The following is a 21,349-nucleotide window of genomic DNA, read 5'->3' as shown; positions in this document are numbered from 1 at the left end:
AGAGGCTTCGCACTTCTCCTCTTGTGACCACAACAAAATCGCGACAAAACCAGGCAGCAGAGGTGCGTGGCGTCCGGATGAACAGACGCCCTACAACTAGGGAAGACAATGAAGAAACCACCTGGGACGAGTAGGAGCGGGCGGAGGCGCGAGGCTGCCGGGCCCACACGGGGCGTGAGACAGAGACCCCGCAGCTGCAGCCGGCAGGTGCGCAGGTGCGGCGGGCCTCTTAAAGGGGCCGCAACCGCGACTGGGCTTCCGCAGTGACAGACTGGCTCGCCCTAAGCTCCAGCGCTGGGGCAGCTGCTGGGGGGTGAGGGGCCACCGAGGACTTACAGGAGGACACTGAGTTGTCCAAGTGAGGGCGGGAGGAGGGGATCTCGCCCCGACGGAAATGCTGACAGTATCCGTTGTTCCTCTGTTGGGCCCTCCCATTCCCAGCATGCAGACTCAGCTCTGCCATAGCTGAGACGCCATCAAACTGGATAACAGAGGTCGCTCCACCCAGAGGATTCCCTGAAACTCTGCCCCTCCCAACTCGTGGCCCTACCAGGGCACATGCAGTGGTGTCCCTGGCATACCCTGTGCCCCTTGCTGAGCAGCTCCAAGCCCCACACGGGAGGCAGCTGGCACTGATTTCTGACATGACCTTTTGAAGCAACTATAAGCACAGCCCAGGTGGCAGCCATCTGGGGATTGCTTCCTGCCTCTTACCAGGTGGCTCCAGAGGGGATAAGCCTGGCCTGCAGCTGGACCCCTCTCAGGACTGTGCTACTGAGCCCCACAAAGCCATGCTACAAAGACCAGGAGATTTAGGAGCTTTACATAGCACATAGAAACGCATGCAGACAAGAAGCCAAAATGGGGAGACAAAGAACAGAACAGAGCTCCAGAAAAAGATCTAAACAAAGTGGAGTCAAGCAATCTAACCGATTCAGAGTTCAAAAAGCTAGTTACGAGGATGTTCAACAAACTTAGGAAAAGAGTAGATGACCTCAGCGAGAACTTTAGCAAAGAGATTAAAAAAACATAAAAAATGGAGATAGAAATTACAAAAAGATACGAGACAGAAATGAAGAATATAGTATCTGAAATAAAGAGTACGTCAGAGGGAATCAACAGAGCGGATGAAGAGGAGGATCGAATCACGGATGTAGAGGCCGGGGTAGCGGAGGACACCCAATCAGAACAGCAACCAGGGAAAAAAAAATCCAAAAAAAAATGAGGATAGTTTCAAGGGCCTCTGAGAAAACATAAGCATAACATCACTCCCATCGCCAGAAGGAAAAGAGAAAGAGCGAGAAGCTGAAAACCTGTTTGAAGAAATAATGACGGAAAACTTTTCTAACCTGGTGAAGGAAATAAACATACAACCCCGGCGAGGGCAGAGAGTCCCAAAAAAGATGGACCCAAAGAGGTCCACACCAAGATACATCATAATTAAAATGCCAAAGGTTAGCTACAAAGAGAGGATCCTAAAAGCAGCAAGAGAAAAGCAGTCAGTTACCTACAAGGGAGCTCCCAGAAGATCGGCGGCTGATTTCTCAAAAGAAACTTTGCAGGACAGAAGGTCTTGGCACAAAATTTTCAAAGCAATGAGAAGTAAGGACCCACGACCAAGATTACTCTTTCCAGCAAAGCTATCTTTCAGAATCAAAGGACAGATAAAGAGCTTCCCAGACAAGAACAAGCTAAAGGAGCTCATCGCCACCAAACCAGAATCACAAGAAATGTTAGGGACACTTAAGAAGAAGAAGAATATACATATAATATGAATAATGAAATGGCAATACGTATATATATATATATTTCAACAATTACCTCAAATAAAAAAGAATTAAATGCTCAACCAAAAGATAGTGTGCCTGAATGGATAAGAAAACGAGACCCTTACACAGGCTGCCTACAAGGGACTTCAAATTAAAAGACACACACAAAACTAAAGCTTTGGATGGAAAAAGATAGCGCCTGATGGACTTAGAGGGTATTGTGCTGAATGGAGTAAGTCAGACAAAGACAAATGCCATACAATTTCATGTGTACGTGGAATCTAAAGAACAAAACAAACAAACAAACAAACAAAAACCAGGAACAAACTCATAGATACAGAGAACATTTCGAGGGTCACCAGATAGGGGGACATTGGTAAAAACGGGGAAAGGGATTAAGAAGTACAAATGAGTAGTTACAAAATAGTCGTGAAGATACAGAGTATAGCATAAAGCATATAATCAATAATATCGTAATAAATATGTATGAGGCCGAGGGGTACCAGACTTATTGAGGTGATCACTTTGTGGGTTATATAGATCTCTGACCTCTATGCCGTACAACTGAAACTAATGTAATATTGTATCCCAACAAAAAGTGAAAAACAAAACATTTTTATTGAACAAATATTAGCCTAGAGAAAAATATTTACATTACATACAAAAGGCAACAAAGAATTTATATCCTCCATTAGGATACAGAGAACGAGCACTCATGTACCACTGATGGAACTATAAATTTATACACTACGTATCGAAATGTAAATTTATGATATGCATCAAATGTAAAATGACCCAATAAACTGACTTCTCGGAAATTTCCCTAAATTAATTATCACCCAAACGGAAAGGTGTCTACTGAAGGGAGTTTGTCACAGATTTGCTTATCTTAGCCAATCAAAAGAAGACCCTTTGGAGTAAGTTACAGCATAATGAATATTATGTAGCCATTAACAATAATGACAAACGTCTTTCTCTTTTGACAATAGAAACATGTCTAAGGTACACTGTTGAGTAAAAATGCAAGTCCCACAAACTTGCATTTTTGTAAAGTTATATACTTATACTTAAATTATATAAATGCATAGAAAGGTATCTGGAAAGATGTTTATTAATTTATTACGAGTTGTTACCTAAAGATTTGGATGTTAGGCCCTTCTTTTTCTGAATTAATTAAAGTTTTACATTAAGTATGTCTAATATAAAAGAATGTGTTTAATTGGGGACCTTTTTTTCTTCAAACAAGGAATTTCTTTAAGCCCCATGATAAGCCTGCATCTCCAGGACAGCTTCCTTCTTAGTCACTTGGAGACCATTGCACCAAACACGCTTGAATTCATTCCCATCTACAGCCACAGGATATCCTCCTCCAAACGTCTTCCTCGAATGACCTCTCTGGAAAAATCACTTTTTAACATCGGGTTATACTTGTAATATTTGTCGATCAGAGAAAAAAATTTTAAAACAGAAAATTGCCAGAAATATTGATAAGAATCACCTCAATTCGGTGGCTCCGTGCCCCCTTGCAATGTCTCCCCTTCCCATGGCCAGCCGTTCCTTCCCATGCGACATTACAAAGCTCGAGAAGTGGTTCCAGGAAACCACGTCACGGGTCTCTCTCGAGGCTCCGGCACAGCTGGCTTGCCGGACGGACCTCTGGGTAGAAAATGCCACAGGAACAATTTGCTGCCAGGAAACCGAATCGCCTCTTCCGGAACTTCGTCCTGGGTCTCGTGCTGCATGTGGGTCGCGATCCCCGTAACCGAAGCCCCGCAGTGTCCCGGACACTGCTGCAGTCGGGCCCTGCTGAAAGCTCCTTTCTTTCCCGTGACCACGCGCCCTGAGAGACGAGGTCAGACCAAGGGAGAAGCGCGACCCGGCAAAGCCTGCTTCCCTGGAAACCGGACCCGAACTCCCTGGATCATCTAAACGTCTAAGGCCGGGACGATGTGCGGCCCTTGGACGGATGACAGAAACGGGGTGCCGAAGGCAAAACAGCACCAGGGAGCAAACATCCGGAGTGCCCATGACGACGCTCCAGATGTTTCGCTGGTGCTTGCGGACACTCGGCGACCCACGCGCCACGCTCGCGTGAGACCGACGTCCTTGTCCTCGCGTTACAGAAGAGAAAGTGTGAGGCTCAGAGGCGAACAACACGTCTTGAGGTCACACATCCGGAATGGCTGAGAAATTCCCAAAGGCTGGGACAAATCGAAATGTACACCTCCCCCAGCCTAGTCATTTAATTTCGTGTGTGTGAATCACCCAATTCAAACGACAAATTTGAGTGAAAGAGCATTGAAAGAAACTCTCTGACGCTTTGATTTTCGATGGAGCCGGGCTATAAAACTACGATGCGGTGGAATTCGGTTCAACACAATGCTTTCTGCTTGACTGTGCAGGGCTTTATAATATTGGAAGAATACAACTGAAGTTAATTGAAATACATATAAGAATATCATGATAAACTAAATTACCACAATTGAAGGCATCTGGGAATACCATTTTCGAAGTCCGGTTTTTATCAAGACTTTTAGCCTACGTACTAGGCTTTTAAAAAAAGGCTTTCTTGGCTTATTTCACTCTGATGACTAAAAGAATGTCAACTTTCCATGGCTCTATGGTCCTGTGTTTGCTATCTCATCTGCTTTTTGACACTCATTTGCTAATCTATATGTTTTCCTGATTCATTGACTTAACACATTCCATGTCCTACAATATGATGGGTTTCCAGCCTGATCAATACTAACCAGCCCAAGGCAGCGGGGAAGGGCGCAAAGCCACCATTGTAACAGGAGGAGGAGCAGGCTTGACGAGAATGAGAAGTCACGTGTGTTTATAATCACCACCGTTAATTATGATGGCAGCGGCAGAGCGTGGTGGCCCCAGCGGTGACGTGGGTCCTGACTCTGGCGCAGGTGGCCATGTGCCTTCAGAGATGCCACTTCAATTTTCCCTCATGTATTGATAAGGAAACAGATATGAGGAGTTAAAATGTCCACGATCCCTTCCAGCTCTAAGGTGATAAAATGGTAAATTCACGCAACTTTCCAAAAAGTCACGACTCAACACGATCATGCGTTATATTTATTCAGTGTTTAATTTACCAGACAAAATAGTTGGAAAAAACAAAAATTTTCCAACAAATCCTTTAGAGCCTGCCACAAGGTTTTCCTCCACGGTTTTGCCTTTTCTTCGGCCCGTACTGTTCTGACTCGCTGTTCGTCTGCTTAACGGGACAGGCTGCTGACTTCTTCCCACACTAAGCCTTTCTGAAATAAAGCAGGAAATTAAAGGGCTCTAGTCCCTCCCATCCTATCTGCCAGTTTTGTTCTCACGTAGATGATAATTTTTAATTTAACTCCTTGGACACGGACTAAGTGCCAGCCCACAAGCCAGGCAAGGCGCCAGGCCTCAGAATTCAGAAAGCGAGGAGGCCGACCCCTGCTCCTTCACCTGTGCCAACGGCACCTAATGGCTCGCGTGCACGGACCGCTTGCTAGGCTTCGTTCTAAGTGCTTTACGTTTATTACCCGTGTCATTATCACAACTCGTAAGGTCAGTGTTGTTGTTATCTCCATCTGGCCGACAAGGTGAAGACATTTACCGGGATTTAAGCGGTCCTGCAAGACGTGCGGTGGTGTTTGGTGTGCTTTTCTGTGGAAGGCTGTTCCGTGTCTTTCTTTACTCGGCGTGACGTCTTGAAGAGCCCTCCGCGATGCTACGATCTACCTGACGTCATGGCGTGTTTCTAAAGCATTCCTGGATTCCGTTACTGTTTTATGTAAAACTTATGCATGTGCATTCCACAGTGAAACGGGCCCGCATTATTTCTCAGGCGTAAAATGTCGTCCGTGTGATTTTCGTCCTTTGGTAGTTACGGTGGCTTCCTCTACGGCTCAGTAACTGGTCTGTGACATGACCCCTTGTGTCAAACTCCTCCCGTGTCCCGTGTTACAACGCGCCTGTGTGCGGGGGGTTCTCTGTGTCTCAAAACAGGTCTTTTTAAATCTGTTCTCACATCTCTAATTCTAGGAAGTTCGCCTCCGCGACTTCTTCAATCGTCTCTGCTTTTCTTCTTTTTATAACTTTCTTTCTGAGACTCCATCCGGATGAACGACGGCCTCTCTGTCCTTGTGGGAAGGTCCCTCGAGCCGATGCTCTAGCTCCTAAGCGTAGTCTCAGCGGCATTCTTCCAAGCACGCATTCCTTCTCTTGCTGTCGATCTCAGACACGAAGTCGTCCATACATGCTTCCAGGCTGCTCTTTTCTCCTTATCGGTCCCGTTTCATGGTATTAACAGCGTCCCTTTTCGCTCTAGGCATAATTAGGCGCACGTCCACATGTCAGCAACAGTTTGGGGCGGCTGACGCTGTCTGGCACGCTGTCTTTGAGAGACTTCTTGGGGCTCAGGAGCTCATTTCCCCTGGGGCAGGTGTCTCCCTTCTTTTCCTAGAAATGTGCTTTGGGGAAGAGCCAAAAGCCCCAGTTTGTGCCACTGTGGCTGACATTCAGGGGAAAGTGGCCCCCTACGTGGGAAACCCCATGCACCCGAGGGGCCTTGCTGGTGGCGCCGTTTGCTGCTTCCTCAGCAGACGACTACTCCGGTCAGGATTTTGCTTTTAAACCCTTAGAGATGCACGACGCTGAACGGACCCAGTCTCCTCGGCCCAGGGCCTGGAAGGAGAATGCGGGCTGGAAGCCAGCGGGTCCGTGCGGGCCTGCTTTCCAGCCCCTCAGTCCCGCGGGGCTCCGCACGGCCCTGCGGTCCCCAGACACGCCAGTCTATAGTCTCCTATTGCTGCTGTAGCTAATCACCATGAACTTCATGGCTAAAAGCAACAGAAATCATTGTCTTCTAGTTCTGGAAGTCGGAAAGCCAGAATCGTTTTCACTAGGCCATAAGGTCAAGGCGTGGGCAGGGCTGGTTCCTTCTGGAGATGCCGGGGCAGGGCCTATCTCCGTGCCTGGTGCAGCTTCCGGTGGCCACCCACCTGCAGTCCTCGGCGTGGGATCCCATCCTCCATCGTCAAAGCGCATCAGGCTGACTGACCTCTGCTTCCCCGGTCACCTCACCTTCTCCTCCGACTGACCCCTCCTGTGTCCCTCTTGTAAGGACCCTTGTGATTGCATCCGGCTCCCAGGTAATCCAGGATAATCTCCTCACCTGAGAGCCATTCATCCAATCGCATCTCAAGGTGCTTTAGCTATGGAAAGGGAACATTTACAGGTGCTTGGGATTAGAGCCTGGACGGACTTAGGAGCTATTGCTCTGCCGACCACAACCACCAGGCTCACGTGGGCTGAGGAAAAGAAGGTGATCGCACAAACACTTTTGAAACACCTACTGTGGATAGAGTATGGCCAGGAGAGGGTGGGGGAGGGGGAAGCACAAACAGAGTTTGCGAATCTAAGTGAGAATGTTTCTGTCCCTAAAGGAAATACATAGCACAGATGCAGAAGACGGACATGTCGGTTCATAGGATGGGGCCGTATATGAAATTCACCAGTCTCAAGGTTTACGACCGTCATATTTCGACTCCGTCCTGGTGGCATGGCTCCGCTGGGGGACCTTCCAATCCTGGATATCGGCGTTCCCCCGGACCTGACCCGGGGTGGGGGGCGCTCTTCTTCAGGCCATCCATCGATGTCATCGGGCAGGTTCTGCACTAGGCACTCGGGGTTCAGCATCCGGGAGGCGATGTAAAGACAGATCAGGCCCCGCTCCTGTCCCTACGAGGCGTTCGGTCTAGCGGGAGTGCCAGACACCGACGAATGGCGGAGAACGACATGGCGGGCTGGCCGAGGACCAGGGAGCTCCAGCCGACCGGCAGCCCCTGGCACCAGAGAAAGCGTCCCTGCTCCCCAGGTGAGGAAGGGGATGAGGCAGCCCAGGCTGAGGGCACCACAGCTGCGCAGAGGCTTGAGGGGCCGCGGACACGTGCGGGGACCAGGGAGCCACTCAGGGCTGCCCAGGCGCCCTCCTCCTCCTCCTCCGCACTCCTAAGATGAGAGCGGCACCAAAGGCCTCTCCTCGCCTCCCCCTCAGCCTTCCCTCTCCCTCTCCTTTCTTCTCTCTCATTTCTCTCGTGGGGAGATGAGGGAGGAGACGCTACAGGCTGTCACGGTTACCTTTTCACCCCTCCACTCAGGTCCTGACATCTCGACAAACCGAGGGCCGAGGGCTGGGCAAGCAGGGCAGAGGAGAGCGAGGCAGCCGGCCCTCGCGGGGCCTCCCGGGCCTCCCGTCGTCGCCGGAAGCTTTGATCTCCCGCTCGCACAGCACCTGCCTGCAAAGGCCTGGGAGCCTCGCTGACACTGTGCCGCCCCTTGAACACAGGTGGGGGGCTCAGCCCTCAGATCTCCGCTTCGCAGCCCGGGGAGGGACCCAGCAGGACCTCACATCTCCTGCGCAGGCCCCTCGCGGAGCTGCAGACTGTTCAGACCCAGAAACGCACCTGGCTCTGGACACCGGTCCTCACAGATGACCGAGGACGCCTCAGCTACGGCTTCGATGCAACGAGGCAGCATCTGCAAATCCTGAGGATTCTCCAAGCTGACGCCCGCAGTGGCCTTTCTCCACCCTCCCCCACCGCCACCCTCTGCTGCCTGAAAAACACCGCCTCCTCCATCTCCCTCCATGGTAGTTATTTCCGCAGAAGAGAACGTGTTCAAAGACCCGGGGCACAGAAAATGGAACACGACTGTGGTGTGATACAAACTGGGCCAGATATCCAGACCGCGTGCACCTACTTCGTAAACACCGACTCAGGAAATCCGCAAAGGCCAACTGACGCCCGGCTCATAATGACTCTAACTAGACAGGGGGAAGCGGAGTCCGAGCCTGGCGTGAGCCCCTGCGCCCACACCCCTGCTGGGAGGACCCTGGGAGACGACCCCGCGGCCGGCCCGCCGGGTTTATCGGTGGCTGGCCGACCTTTGCAGGGGACGGAGGAGGGCGCAGTGAGCCTCCCCCGGACAGCGCGCCTCCCAGCCCCGCCCCTGACCTTGCCACAGTGGTCACCGCGGGAGGCGGGCGGATGCGGAGGAGGCCGCCCTTGCCCTGTGCGTGCCCGCAGGGCGCAGGGCGGGAGTCGACCTGGGTCCCAGGCCCACGAGGATTACCATAAGCAGTGCAGTCCAGACGGGAAGTGACATTGCGCTGGCCATGATTCGGCCGCGTTCAGAAGCACAGCTCCGGAGAAGGGGACCCCGGCAGACCTGCCCCAGGGAACTGACTGCTGGCATTCAGAACACCACCCCCGCGAAGTCGTCACAGCCGCCTTAGTCGCGATCGCCATGAGTTATATTTGCTCCATGAGGAGCACGGAATGCAGGGCCATGTTCGCACCCCAGGTGTGGAATTAAATCGCCCTGCTCTTTCAGTGTTCTCTCTCCTGGGCTTTAAAAACCAAACGTTGGCTGTATCTCATAGGGTAAGCCTGGGGCTTCCAAGGAGTCTGGAATTCTTAAGCGTTTGACCCACGTGCATTCGAAACATTCAAGGAAATATCCCGACGAGCTACTGTGAGAACCTCCGAGAACACGGGTGCTCGTTTGAAGCACCTTTTGCAGGTCGTAGAAGGACAAGTTCAATGATTTTCAGTCTGTGGGCTCACGGTAAATTCGGAAAGCGAGAATTAAACACTAACCTGTACCCTCGGCAAGGGCAGGAACCATGGCGAGCCTCTTCCAACCCCTCACGTTTCTTAACGTACTTAGCACAACAGGCGCGAAGTAAAAGGTTGCCGGCATTTACTCCTTCATTCAAAAACATTTTTTTTTCCGAGCTCTTAATACGAGCCAGGCGTTGCTTGTTGTTCTGAGCACTCAAGAGACAACAGGGAACGGAAAAGGACCCTTCCAGAAAACCTGACATACAGGTCTTATAGTTTAGTGCTTTCCGAATCATCCCCAGCGGGACCGAGATGAAGGGCAATAAAAACACTGGCATCGTGGACCCCGAGCCTTCGGGGGCATCGCGACCCTCCCCAGCAAGCGGCGGGGGAGGCTGGTGGAACGGAACTCAGCAGGGAGGCGGTCGACCTGCTGGGGCCTGAGCACGCTGCAGCCACGGGCGCGGCTTCTCGAAAATAAGTTGTTGCTTCTATCACCTAATCTTTCGAGAATCTCTGAATCGGGTTTTCCCTCCGCACAGTGAAAACATGAATTGTTTTTAAGATCTTATTATTTCAAGTGACGCGCGGTAGCTTTTCCAGGCGCGTGACTAAAACTCCGCCGTCGGGCGACAGAGCCCTAACTCAAAACGGATCTGACGATGCGTGTGACACCACTGGGGGGCAGAGCGGGGCAGTGGGAGGAACACGAGCTTTGAATCCCGGACCGTCGCTCGGTCACCGTGGTGCTCCGAACAAGTCGTCTCCGAGCTTCGACAGCCACACTCGTAAAATGGGGAGCCATGGGCTTAGCCCGCGCACAAGAGAGGGTGGCGATTCACATTATCGGCTCTTTAGTCTTCAAAGTGTTTTCTTCCGCATCATCTTATCTCATCCTTAGCACGACCTGTGATTTTTGGCACATTATAAATTAGGCGAGGCGTCCAGGGGCCAGAGCTGGCTGGTTGCCGAGCCGGGGTCCCTTGACTGTCAGAGTCGTGCTCTGATGAGGACAAACACTCTCGGGATCTTAAAGTTACTGCATTTTACTCCTACAGATACATGGCTTTTCAATACTCATCCTCGGGTAGCTGACGTGACAGGTTCCAAGTATGGGGCTGGAGATATTAAGACGAGTGAGTTACAGTTCCTGCCGTCCAGGGAGTCATGGTCCCACAGAGGACACAGATACTACAAATAGATAAATATGATATCGCATGATAAACCCTCCAGTGGGGAGCCTTTAAGGGCAAGGCACTGTGGGAGCACAGTGGAAGGAATGGCAAACTCTTGGAACACGGGAAAAGGGGGAAAAGAGAAACCCTATAAATCTCGGTGAGAGCAAGTTTTCAAAATACATACTGACTTCAGCTGTAATTTTCTTTCTTGCATTAGGAGCATTGAATTTCTGAGCCAGGAAAGACCTTTTTCGAGTATCAGAATGAAATACCAGAGAGGTGAGGTAACCTCCCAAGGTCAACAGTGTTCTCTAAGCTCAGCTTTGTCAAAGCCAGGACTGCGGTCCCCTGGCACCGAGGGCTCCGGTGGCTGCTCCCGTGGGCCAGCCTGCCGGTTTGGACAAGGATGGCCCACCCTTCACTGAGAGCCTTTAGTACCCATTGAAGGTGGCTTGAATTGCGAGGGCCAGAGCCTGGAGGCATTGCTGAGCCTTCGCTGGACAGTTATAAGAAATATATTAACACATGCCTTTGAGAAGCAAATGGCGGTTTCTTTCCTTCAGCAGCTAATGTATCGAATATGAGAAAAATTGAAAACAGCAAGGTGGGGGAGAGCTAACAGAACCTTCGTTAATACCGTGGTACATACATACGATGGAATGTTGTTCAGCCATTAAAAAAAAAAAAAGAAATATGGCCATTTGCAACGACATGGATGGACCTAGAGGGTATGGTGTTAATTGAAGTAAGTCAGACAGAGAAAGGCAAATACCGTATGATCTCACTTATATGTGGAATCCGAAGAACAAAACAAATGAACAAACAAAACAGAAACAGACTCGTAGGTACAGAGAATGAACTGGTGATTGGGGTTGGGAGCCGAAAACAGAGAAGGAATCGGTAAGTACAAATTGGTAATTACAAAACATTCAGAGGGATGTGAAATACAGCACAGGGAATATAGTCAATAATGCTGTAATAATCGCATATGGTATCAGATGAGCACTAGACTTATCAGGGGGATCCCTTAGTAAATTACACAAGTGTCTAACCACTGCCATATACACCTGAAACTAATATAAAATAATATCGAACTCTAATTGAAAAGTAAAAATTAAAAAAAAAAATTGGGATAAGGACAGATTGGGAATAAGGAGAAGACAGCCACTCACGCCGTATACGGCAGGTAGGAGCGACTGCAAGAACATCTCCATGTTAAGAAAAAAATTGACATTCGAACCCCATAATTTCAAGAATATTTAATACAATAAATTCACAAAATGGAGTACTGGAATAAGGTATCGATTAAGCTCAATAATCCAGACCTATTTGAGAAATGACAGAGGGTTAAGAAGAAAGTCTGACTCTTTGAAAAAGCAAAAAAAAAAAAAAAAAAAAAAAAAAAAAAAAAAAAAAAACCATCATTTCAAGTAAACTAATAGATCATTGCCGAGTAAAGCCCTTGGAAACTTAAATAAAAAGGTCAGTAATGTCATATACCACACACCGTTTGTTTGCGAACAGACACCTGTTACAAAACTTAACAACACTTAAGAAGTTAGCTTCCTGGAATTTAAACATAAATCATTTGCTTTGCAAATACTAACTTTATAGATGATCAAAACATTAGTGTCTATCAGCCCCTTCCTGAACTGCAAATTCCAAGTGGAATTCAAATAAATTAATTCGGAAAGTCCCTCGAATTTTTTGGAATGGAATTAGGACTGTGGGTCATTTTTCCAAGTCCTGTCATGGCCACTATCAATATTTTACAGTGACATTTTCTTAAACCTCTCTAACAAAAAAAGAAAGAGTAAAATCAAAGAGAATTAACCAAATAATAAACGAACAGATCTCTCTGAAGATAGCACCGAAAAAAGTTAGTAGCATGTTTTTAAAAAGACCGAATACCGTGAGGACTCATTCACCCATCACCGTTAAGCAGTGAGTTTGTCTACACGACTGCATTTTCCATTCTGCGGCTAATTTCTCCTCTGGATGACAACGTTTCAAAAGTTATCTTGATAAAGATTATTTTAACCTGTCCTATGCATTTCCTTGCTCGCTTACTTGAGCCATTTCATTAGGTCTTTGCTAAGTCTTATTTTTTTTTCAACAATTCGAGATCCCCAAATGGTAATGTTTACTGTCAGAGTGGCAGGGTTGACTGGTCCTGTAGTTTCCGCTCTGGACTCAACTTCTACGCTTTCCTCATGGTTAAGTGACCTCCAGTGTGCCTTTTTCTTACGATTGTCTGTATGTCTTCCTCCAAGAGTCGTTTTCCCCTTTTAATTTGATCCTTTAAAAAGTATGTCTTCGTATTTCCTGGTTTCCATTATAAAACAACACACGCTCATTCAAAAAAAAAAAATTGAAAAAATATAAAAAGCTATTGCGATGAATGAAAAGCTTTAAAATATTCACCTACTCATACACGGATGCTTCTTCCTTGTCTTTTTTTAACTCGTGGGTTTATTTTGAAGTATATTGAGAAAGCGACAAATGCGGTCATAACAAATAAAATATGTAACCTGCCTTTTGTGTTTGGTATAGCAAAATTTTTTTCAAAATAAACATTTTAAGGGTAATAACATTCCAAGAGAGAGATTCGCCTCCCATATGGGCAGACCTCGAGTTTTCCTGTATCACCTCGAAGCTGAACACATCACTTCGCATCACGTCCCCCCAAATAAATCCACCTCACAAAGCCTAAGTGAAAAACGTAGACTGCACTGAGGAGCTTATGAAAAGACGAGGAAGAATTCACTGCATAAGTTGCAATTTGATACTATCCATCAAAGTGAAGATGTATTAAAATGATCATTGGAACATTGTAGCACAGGGTTGTGGTTGTGGCTGTCATTTCACTGTGTGTATGTCTTTCAACACCAACATGAATAATTCACTTAGTTTTTAAAAACATAATAACGGTAGCAAAAACTTTGTTCACTCTGTGCCCGGAAGTAAGAGCTTTTACATGTACAATTTTATTGAATCCTCACAATAACTCTGAGCGATCCGCATGACCATTATCTCCATTCTACAGACAAAGAAACTAAGGAATAGGGGAGTTGGGTAATTTTCCATCCTCAGACCTCTGGGAAGCGGCAGAGCTGAAGTTAAAACCCAGGCAAGTTTGCCTCCACACTTGTATGCTCAAACCCCAAAACATACAGACTGCGACACAAAACAAAATGAAAAGGCAGTTACAAAGTCCAACAGACAAGCAGCTAAAATAAATTATTCATTTCCGGGGGTGGGGGTAGCTTCCACACTGGGGCAAGGATACTGGCGCATATTTTTTCCCACATCTTCTAAAACACTCAAAACTGAAGGTGATAGTTTAAAGATAAGGGAGAGCTGCTTTCCCCCTGTAGAGAATCATCCCCAATATTTTTAATGCACACAAACAGTGTGTTTTATGTCGCTATCACTGGGATTAGCTGGGAAAACACTCCTCTGCCGCGAAAGCCGCCAACGGCATCATTCCTTCTCCTTCACACTTTCCTGTTCTTTCCCACATCTCTCCACAAGTGTCACAGTAGTCACATGAGCGGTCACATGGGTCCACTCGGGTCCCTGAGGACAAGCCCCGCTGTGTCCCACTGCTGTGGCTGAACCGCTCTTTTAACTGTACATTCCTGCCAATCACAGCCCTAGACCTACTTCAAGGTCACGGCCAAATTTCACCTCTGGCAAGAAAACTCTGCTGCTCACCTAGGCAAAGCTCCCCTCTCCCTCCTCTGGAGCCTTCCTAAGGCTCCTTTCACTAGAAATACAAATGCAAAGGGAATGTAGATTAGGGGAAAAGTACAGCCACCAACCACCTCTGCCTTGGAACACAGGTCTCGGGGAGCAAGAACAAATCTGTTATTCGCACCACCTCCCTCACACTGTCTGGCACAAGATTTGAAAAACGACTCAATAAAGGTTTGCAAAAAAATGGAATATGGAGGATTGTGGATGGCATAAGGCGAGCTTCCGTTCAGCCTCACCCTCCGCGCCTCACCCCTTGCTTGCACGTTGTGTGTGTCCAAGGCGGGAAGATCTTGGCACAACACATATCGACTCAGGTGCCAGCAGGAGGAGTTCTCTGCCATCGTTTCTTCTCATGGGGGCTTAGCTCCGAATGGCATTAAGCCTGAGTCAACAGAGCTTGTCCTCACCTGAGCAAGAAGAGAAGCTGTGTCCTCGGCCAGAGGAAGCAGCACCCTGAAGGAGAAGGGCCGGAAAGGCCCAGAGGGTGGGCGACCTCTGGGAGCCTGCACAAGGCTGGCTTCCCTCGTCCAGAGGACACCTGAGAGGAGTCCCCGGAGAAAGGCCGGCACCACGCTACACCCTTGGGTGTGCCGTGATTGGCCCCGAGGAAGAGGGGCGCTTCAAGCCAGGCCATGAGCCTTGAAACCGCCACAAGGCGAGACCCAAGGGCCCGGTCTTGGCGTGTTAACGCGGAAACAGCCGGGCTTCGCTGATGGTGAGAACCGCCTTCAGAGTTGGGGAGCATTCTAGACGCTCTGTGACAGTTTGGGGAAGAGAAATGGGTAAGGGGTGAGTACAGAATCCAACTGAGACCTCCCGGGGGAAGAGAACGAGGAGGTGACAGCGAGGTCAGCGCGGAGTGGCCGGGAGCCCAGAGGAGCATCCTGGGAGAGCAGCAGGAAAGTACCTCCTCGGCGGGGGGCGTAGCGGGGACCTCGCCACTCACGCACAGAGCGGCCCGAGGCCAGAAGGGAAGTCCCGGGAGAGAAACGGGGGACGGGGAGGCTGATTCCGGGCTGGAACCCGGGTCACCATCCCAGAGGCAACACCCCCAGCTCCACCTAGCGCTTTGTCCAGTCCTCGAAGATGCAGGAAGGCCTGGCTTCCTGACTCATCTCTCCATCCGCTCGCTGCCAGCCCGCCGGTAACTCGGCAGCTCAGTGTATTTACTGAGCTTCTCCGGTCACATTATCATCATACACCTTTGGAGCTTTATGACTTTGAAAGAGAAAAAAAAAAAAACACCTTTCGCATCAGTTTCCTCAGCTGTAAAATGGGGCGGTTATTGTGGAAACTAAACTATGGGAAAGGACTTTTGTCGCCTAGACCAGCATTCGTCAAACGGAAGCGATGTTACTGCCGTCACTGACGTTATTTTATCGTCACTACAGACCCCGAGTGGAGACGCGAAAGGCTCCCACGGTCACACCCTCCCTAGACGTAAATAATCACACAAATGGCTGGAATCGCCGACCAGGGGCTGGCGGAGTCGTCGGTCTCGTTGGCACGCGTTTGCGTTAAATTGTTTTCGACGTGCTTCTTTTTTCCTCTTTAGGAATGAAACGACGGATCCCTTCCAGGTGGCAGACAGAGGACTGAAAGTACGGCCCATCTCCCACACCCTCGTCTCAGATGGGGAGGAAAAACAAAAGACAGCAACCCAATTCCAAACGAATCTCCGCCATACGGGCAAGCCCAGCGACAGATGGGAACAATCCCTGTGACACACACCACAACACCCCCAAACCCCAATAAAAACAATCGATAGCAAGTACGGCATGAAAAAAACCACAAGTGCTTCCAGAAAGCCGCGGGGTGTGCCAGGAGTCATACCTGGAGGACAGCCATTGCTGACAAGGCAGGCTGCCCGGGGAAGACTACCCGGGCCCGTTCTTACTTGTCCTCCGCAGAACGGAGGGAGGATGGAGCCAAAGCAAGAGGCACGAGGCAGAGAGCAGGAAGAATAATCGAAATGGGCGACATGGGACAGGCGTCACGGTAACCGACGAGTTAGTCGCGGCCAGACCGTCGGCAGTTCCAAACGCCACCGTGGGCAGGTGCGCACATCGTTTGCTGTTACCACGAATCGGAAACGCGGCCGGACGCGTTCCGAGAAGGTGAACGGATGCTCAGCTAAGGCAGGGGGGCCCAAGCAAACGCGGAGACTAAATCGGAGCCGCGAGGAGCAAGGGCCAGTCGCCCTCCTGCCGGGTGGGCCCGTGCGTGCGGCTGCTCGGTGCCCACGAGAATCGGCGACAGGTGCTGCACGGACTCGAGGTGCTCACGCAGGACGCGCGTTCTGCGGCTAAGCGCTCTGGTCTGACCCGGCGTCGAAGGATAGGCGGCGGTTACCGAGGAGGAGGACAGGCGGGTTTGCCCACGTGCAAGCCCGTGTGGACACACACGCACGGACGTGCGCTCAGTGTCGCCTGCGAACACGGAGCCGCCCTTTCCCAGTGCTGCAGCGCATGCGCCCCAGGGTCCTGGCCTCCCCCACGCCCCCTCTCTGAAGGGCGGGTCAGCCCTACCCCACTGCCAGCCCCCGGGTTTGCTGTCCTCGGGTCCTTTCGTGCCCTGCCTCTCAGGGAGGTCATCTGTGACAGGGACCAGGCTAACTGAGAACAGCCACCGCCCTCATCCAGGGACATGCTGGTGGTCCACAAGCCCCGTACCTCCCAGGAGAATGATTGGGGCGATTCTCCTCGGATGGGTCCCAGTCTCTTGACTGAGTGTGAACACTGCCTCTTTGCACGTGCCTTGGCTGTCCGTGTAACAGAATAAATTGAGAGTGATTCTGAAGATACAAATTATTCTATAAGATTTTTTTTTTCCCCCTTTGGCCTACATCCACAAATAAGTGGGCCATTTGGAAATTTTGGGGTTTGATGGCTGAAAATGATAAATCTTGACTTCAGAGTGTGTTGGAGCCTGTTAAACATGTAGATTCTAGGAGCATCTTTCGATGGCAGAAAGTCCCAGAAGTGTACCCCAAAACCCACAACAATGGGGACATATCAAAGGGATACAGTCGTAAGGGTTGGCCACAGACAAAGCTGCAGTGATTTGATTAACAAAGTAGCACTGAATGATAACCCGATATCCGTGAGCCCATGGTGATTTAAATCCATGACTTAATAAATAGGCAAATCCCCCATGCAGAGATTTCCAAATAATTTACGCAGCTACCCGCTCCCCGAGGAGGTGGATTTATATAGCTCCCTGCTCTAGATGTGTGGAATTCGCACTGCAACCCTTCGCAAGGAGTACAGCATGAAACGCTGGGAGAAAAAGAATAACTCTGCAGTGGACAAACTTGCCGAAACCATCCCAGCCAGGTGACTGAGGTCAACGTCAACCATCCCAGCCAGGTGATCGAGGTCAACGTCAACGGTGACTCACGGTCACAGGAAGTCCCCCTGACAGGATGAGACGATGTAATGAGCAGGGCACTTCATCCCTGCAATCTTCTTCCAAAAACCCATTAACCCTGGGCTCACCATGAGGAAAAACATCAAACAAATCCTAATGGAGAGACAGACGTTCTGCAAAATACTCTCCAGCACTCCTCAGAACCCCCAAAGGTCAGGCAACGAGAAACAGCTGAGAAACCATCCCAGCGAAAAGGAGCCTAAGGAGACATTTACACCACAATGTGCTGTCCTGGACGCAACAGAGGGGAAAAAAAAAAAAGACGTCATGTGAATGAAGTGTGGACTTTAGTCAATGATACAGTATCAAGATTAGTTCAGTCATTGTAACGAACGTCCCATACTAAGATAGTAATAAAGAAAACTGGACGTAACATAAATGGGAGCTCCGTGCTATCTTTGCAACTTTCCTATACATCTAGAACTATTTTAAAATTAAAAGCGTATTTGAAATTGTGTTCCCAGGTGCTCCATCTCCAGAGGCTGTGTGACTCAGTAGGTCGGGGGTGAGACTCGCCAACCTGCAGGCAGAGTGAGCTCGCCAGGGGATTCCATCGCAGGGGCCTGTGTGGTCTTTTAAACGGCTACAATCCGGATACAATTTATGTAAGCAGAAAAACAAATGGCCAGCGAAACGCCTAACCCCCCCTTAACACTTGAGCGCCGGCGGCTCTGAGAGTGACAATGACGGTCCCATGAGTAGCATCCCAGGGCTGGGCCACTCTGCAAACACTGTCCTATTACTCCATGGCCATTCCCCGAAGGCCACATTTCCTCAGGTTTTGACAGCCCCCAAGTACAATCCATTTACAAAAAAAAATAAGCTTTAAACAGTGAGGATGATGACAAACTTGCCCTGTGGCCTCCGGCTCTGCAAGCTTGCAGAAAAAAAAAAAAAAAATAGAAGACATGGTTTGCTCCCGGCAGTCCCCGAACTGAACAGAACATTCCGTGGACAAAAGCTGTTCACGCACCGGGAAGGGGGAGGGAGGGCATGTGTCTCGCGCACGGCATGCCGGCTGGACCCGAGCCGAACGTGGTCTGATGCCGCTCTCCACAACCCTCAGACATTTATTTACTCCACCCTTCTTCAATTAAAAGAAACATGATTTTAACTAATGAGTGGTCTTCAATTTTTAAACGGGAGCCTGGGGGCTATCGGATATGGCTGTTATAAACTTCGCCCATATCATCAGAAGAGGTGGCTCTGGACTATTATGGAGCAGGTGGATTGTGTTTCTATGATTTTCTCCGTGGGCAGGTAATGCCTTGATCTCTTCATTCGTGTAGTCTGGTTTTTGACGGGCATGTTATCGTATTCATTTCCTGCGCGTATGACATTTTCGTAGTGACCGGAGAGTCAGTGACTCCCAGGCCGGAGCATCTGTCTCAGCTTAGAGACTTTCTTAAAGCATCAGGACAAACATAGCCGTGTGTGTGTGTGTGTGTGTGTGTGTGTGTGTGTGTGTGTGTGTGTGTGTTTAACCAAACCAGCCGTACTGTCTGCGGAAGACAGCTCTACCAGCGAGAGCTATGAATACAAACACACGCTGTCTTCAATTACCGAGCCCTCAGCACTTTCTCGCTGGTCCCCGTACCGGGCCCCAGCACGGGGGGCAGACTAATGAGCGTGGCCTGTGTACCAGGCGGCCGTCCCCACTGACGATGTTTTCATGACTAATTTGCTTTCTCGCTCTTGGAAACAAATTGCAACACTCTCTGTTTCTGACCGAAATGCGATCGACTCCGAGCCTCGCCGAGTGGGGCTGACGACAGCCTCTGGCAAAGGAGCGGTCTTCCACAGGGCCCGCTTTTGGAGAACGGCTTAGAGTCGGAGATTTCTGGTCTGAAGCAGAGAACCATGGAAAAAAAGTTCATTGAAGAAATGGAGCCCAAATCCACGTTGCCAACCTCAAATGATTAGTTTCCATATAGAAAACAAAAATAAAGGCGAGGACAAGATAAAGTTTATTCCCAGACTGCTCTGCATCGTGAGTCATTCCAACCGAGCAACCAGGATGTTTCCGTCCACAAGACCTCAAAACAGACTCGAGTGGCAGTGAAATCAATTGTATTCCCTCATTTTTAATGGCACAAAGTTCATTTGAGTTAAGCAGTGACATCATACGGGGGCGGGGGGAAATAGCATCTCGCTGCAGACGACCGTGACGGACACTTTCGGGGCGGTATTTTAGGGCTACGACAGCTGTTGAACGACAAGAGATTTTGCAACTGTCATAGCGAAGCAACTGATCAGAACCCCAAATCCTGCGCCAGGAGAATTTGTTTCCGAGGCAAATCATTCCTGATATTTAAAAAAAAATGCTTCTAATTAGAGTCACTAATTAATCCTTACAGCGCTCGACGCTGAGAAACATGAACATCGAAGAGAACTGCAGGGAAGCTCAGTGGATATGACGGGCAAATCCGAGAAGCGAAATATCAAACGAAGGGTTTATCTCCTGATTTCTAAGCTCGGGGCGTTTTTCTCTGCGTTCCTGAGAAAGCGCCAGAGATAAGAAATAGGCCAAACGGAAATCACCACATAGAATGCTCCTTGGTATTTGGGCTCAGACATCCGAGGCCGCCTTTGGCTTTCGAGCTCTTTCTGACCCGTTTACTCCCTGGATGTGCTAACCGACCCTGCCCAGGAGCGGGGCAGCAGGGCAGCGAATACCAGGCAGGAGGAATCCTGCTTTCTGGCAGACTGCAGTTTCTAGGTCCTTCAGGACAACTGTTCGAGACAGATCTACCAGCTCGTCGTGGCTCGTCAAAGCACCTTCCAGGGTCGGCGACATTGAAGGCATGCTCCGCCGGCCGCCCCCGAGCACGCGCCAGCCGCCCCGCGAGGCACTGAGGCTCTGATGACCCAGCAATGCCTCCTCTCCCCACCCAGTACAGGAGGGTGCACACACACACACACACACACACACACACACACACACACACAGCCGGACCTTTCCTATTGAAACCTGGACTTGAATGTCACAGCTCATCACCTGGCCGGAGAGCTTAGTCACCTTTGAAATTACCACCTCCTGTCCTTCACCGATGCTCTGTAGCAGTGTGTTTAGAAGTCTAACGTGGGCCGCAAATGCAAGCCTTGCGTGTGCTTTACATTTTCTGACCATAGTCTATGTCCATGCCATTCTGAACAAGCCCAATCCCGTTTGATCTCGGAAGCTAAGCAGGGTCGGGCCTCGTTAGTACTTGGGTGGGAGACCACCTAGGAAGACCAGGTGCTGTAGGTGTAAAAAAATAAAAAATAAGAGATTGTAAGCTGACAAGGCCCTTGCAATGTGTCAGGTCAACCAAGGGTCGCCTCGCCTAAAGAAAAATAAAATAAATAAATTTTCCGATTGTCACTCTTTTAAGTTAAAAGCAGGTGAGATAAATTTGAACATTTCATTTAAATCAATATATTCGAAATAGTATCATTTCAACATGTAATTGATATGAATAAATTATTAATGAGATTTTTTTCATAATAGAGCTTTGAAACCTATGTGCATCCTACACTTAGAGCACATCTCAGTTTGGACCGGCCACACTGCGAAGCTATCACCTCGGACGTCACAGCTCGAGATGCCTGGCCTGTC

At 49.3% G+C, this 21,349-nt stretch overlaps 1 pseudogene; it reads left to right on the top strand.

Annotated features, from left to right (window-relative positions):
• Positions 1-20,882: 20,882 nt before the first annotated feature.
• On the top strand, positions 20,883-21,001 carry LOC118609697 (annotated as a pseudogene).
• The last annotated feature ends 348 nt before the right edge of the window (positions 21,002-21,349 follow it).

This window comes from Rousettus aegyptiacus, unplaced genomic scaffold, assembly GCF_014176215.1.
Source record: "Rousettus aegyptiacus isolate mRouAeg1 unplaced genomic scaffold, mRouAeg1.p scaffold_m13_p_11, whole genome shotgun sequence".
Taxonomy (NCBI): Eukaryota; Metazoa; Chordata; class Mammalia; order Chiroptera; family Pteropodidae; genus Rousettus; species Rousettus aegyptiacus.
This window is presented reverse-complemented; position numbering and strand designations above follow the sequence as displayed.